This window comes from Eufriesea mexicana, unplaced genomic scaffold (assembly GCF_001483705.2).
Source record: "Eufriesea mexicana isolate 0111107269 unplaced genomic scaffold, ASM148370v2 scaffold305, whole genome shotgun sequence".
NCBI lineage: Eukaryota > Metazoa > Arthropoda > Insecta > Hymenoptera > Apidae > Eufriesea > Eufriesea mexicana.
The window spans coordinates 247,380-250,784 of NW_016908472.1; positions in this window are offsets into that span (position 1 = coordinate 247,380).

Genomic DNA, 3,405 nt, shown 5'->3' on the forward strand with positions numbered 1-3,405 from the left:
AAAAATAATTAAAAGCTAAAATAAAAAAATAATTAATACCTGAAAACAAAAAAAATTGAATGAGAGGAGGTGAAAGTGGGGGGCCAACCCCAACCTCACTTCGAATCCCCCCCTCGCCCACATCGAAAATTTACATAATACACTTCCGAAGTCGAAGCGACAAATGACTTATCCCTCTTCGCGTCGCTCCTTATATAGCCGCCGATCGGCCGAGTCCCCCACTCCGGTCGGAAATTTTTGAGTTTTACCGATTCCATTATTTAGCATTTTTCCGCTTTAATAATCAATAATTTATTAATTTTTTTATTTTTATTATAAATATACGTTGCGACCAATTTGTTAATAATAATATCAATTTGTTATAAACAATCAGAGTAATAATTTAAAAACTTTTTGCAAATTATAGTTACATTTTAACACAAATTCGTTCCAAGTTCAAGTAATAATCAGTAATTCCTTAATTTTTTCACTTATATTGTAAATTTACGTTGTGAACAACTTGTTATTAACATTATTAATTTGTTACTAACGATAAGTATTATAATTTATAAATTTTATTTTTGCTTTTAGAATATACATTTCCGTGATGCATTTATATGAAGTATTTTTATGCTTCATGCAATTCGTTAATAACAATTTCAATTTATCATTAATGATAAATTTCATAATTTATACAATTTTTATAAATTATAACTGCATTTGCACTTCCATATGATGAATTTCCATAATATGTCCATGGTATGTCAATATATCTTTATTTCCGCTCTATTTTTGGCAAAAATGAAATATTACGTGAAAAGCAAAAATGTTACAAGATTCATCATCATCTTAAAAGTTGAGTGGGAGTTAATCATTTAACAATTTTATATTACAAAGTTATTTGTGTACAGAATAACGAAATTTTTTCTTCGGAAAAGCTTACAGAATACACTACCATGTAACAAATTCGTATCAGATAAAGAATATTTTCTAAAATTGCAAGAATATCCGTAGAAAGTACGCATGGAGGCTTACTTTTAAACTTCGATGACCAATTATGGTTATTCAGAAGCACAAATAATTATAATTATAGACATCGATAAACTCGGCAAACTATTACCTAAAGATAATATTAAACTATTAATAAACTATTACCTAAGACAACAATGAACCCCCTATCATTCATATTTTTCACATAATACTTCATTTCAGTAAAAAATCTTGTGTTTATAGAAAATCTCACAATTTTCAAAAACTAATGACAATTTCATTAACGGATTTGTATTTAGGTAAGTAAACTCTACAAGAATCATCCAATGGATATCACAGATTATATAAATATAAGACAGTCAAAAAAAAATCCTACTTTCTATAATATAGTTATAACGTAAACAATAAACTAACACTTTCTCTTTTTTTATAACTTCTAATTTTTCTTAAGTTTCTACTTCATCGTCACTTTGTAAATCGCTAATACGGTCTTCTTTCCTTTTTCTATTTGGAGGTCCAGGTGATTCAACAGTTGGTTGTGAGCTTAATTTTGGATCAGTTAAATAATCATGATCATCACAGATTGTACTTCATCTTTCTCTCCTTTCTCACCAAATGATAGAAAATTGAAATCTCTGTAACAAAATTTTGCATTGCAAAGAATAATACTATCATAGCTAAATGCTACAAACATGTATGATTTTTACTTTACCACTGCTGTTTTAGTTTTTGAACTATCCTTTACTTCTTCACTTTTCTGTCTATTGTTCCAGATATAATAACAGAAAATGGTTTGTTCAATATTATAGATTTTAACAATCTTGGAGGATAAAGTAGTCTATCATTTTACAAAGAAAAGGAATTATGATATTTATATCATTTTTGGACATATTTTCTTGTAAATATTAAGTTTACCTCATCTACAAGTGCTTCATCAAGTTTAAGCATGTTATATATATTTTCTCCAGTAACTTTCCCAAAGATTGCATGTTTATTTTACAAATATGGTGTACAACTAAGAGTAAAGTAGGATTGAAAACCATTATCATCTTCTCCAGCATTCGCCATAGCAATTAAACCTCGTCCACAGGAACGTAATCTTGTACGAAAATTGTCCTAAAACAAATATATCCAATAATTACTTTTGAATAAAAAAGGAATTCATTTTATTTTTACATGTAGTCTCGCTTTAAATGGTTCTCCATATATTTTACCAACTTCTTCTATACCTGTGGAATCACCACCATGTGTTATGAATCCTTTGATAATTTTATGAAATATAGAATTATACCAATAACCATCCATACACAATTGTATGAAATTTCTACTTGTCCTTGAAGTTTCTTTGGCCCATAATTCTGATTCAATATCACCAACAGTTGCTTTCATTACAACCTAGTTATAACACATATATTAGTTTGATTAATGTAAAATACTTTTAAAATCAAATTTATTCCAATCCCGTTAGAGAACATTCCACTCTACACTGTTATATAGAACAAACCTATTTCAAAAACCTAATTTCGGAAATGTAAACAAAATAAGTCAATTGCGCAGCACCATTTCACAGCCACTGACACATTCGGCACTATTTCTCGAAAACGCACGCTCGAAACCGAAAAAGAATATCGAATCCCGTTAAGGAAAAAATCACTCTACGTGAATCAGTAGAAAAATCCGATTCAAAAAACCTAATTGAAAAACTAGAGGCCAAAAAAGTAAATTGCGCAGCGCGATCTGACAGCCACTGACATTTCCGGCACTATTTCTCGAAAACGCACGCTCGAAACCGAAAAAGAATATCTAATCCCGTTAAGGAATAAATCATTCTACGCGAATCGGTGGAAAAATCCTATTCAAGAAGCCTAATTCAAAAACCAGAAGCCAAAAAAGTAAATTGCGCAGCACGATCTGACAGCCACTGACACATTCGGCACTATTTTAGAAAAACGCACAATCGAAACCAAAAAAAAATATCCAATCCCATTAAAGGAAGAATCACTCTACGCGAATCAGTGGAAAAATCCTATTCAAAAAGCCTAATTCAAAAGATAGAAGCCAAAAAGTAAATTGCGCAGCACGATCTGAGAGCCATTGACACTTCCGGCACTATTTCTCGAAAACGCACGCTTGAAACCGAAAAAGAATATCCAATCCCGTTAAGGAAAAAATCACTCTACGCGAATCAGTAGAAAAATCCGATTCGAAAAGCCTAATTCAAAAACTAGAAGCCAAAAAAGTAAATTGCGCAGCACGATCTGAGAGCCATTGACACTTCCGGCACTATTTCTCGAAAACGCGCGCTTGAAACCGAAAAAGAATATCCAATCCCGTTAAGGAAAAAATCACTCTACGCGAATCAGTAGAAAAATCCGATTCGAAAAGCCTAATTCAAAAACTAGAAGCCAAAAAAGTAAATTGCGCAGCACGATCTGA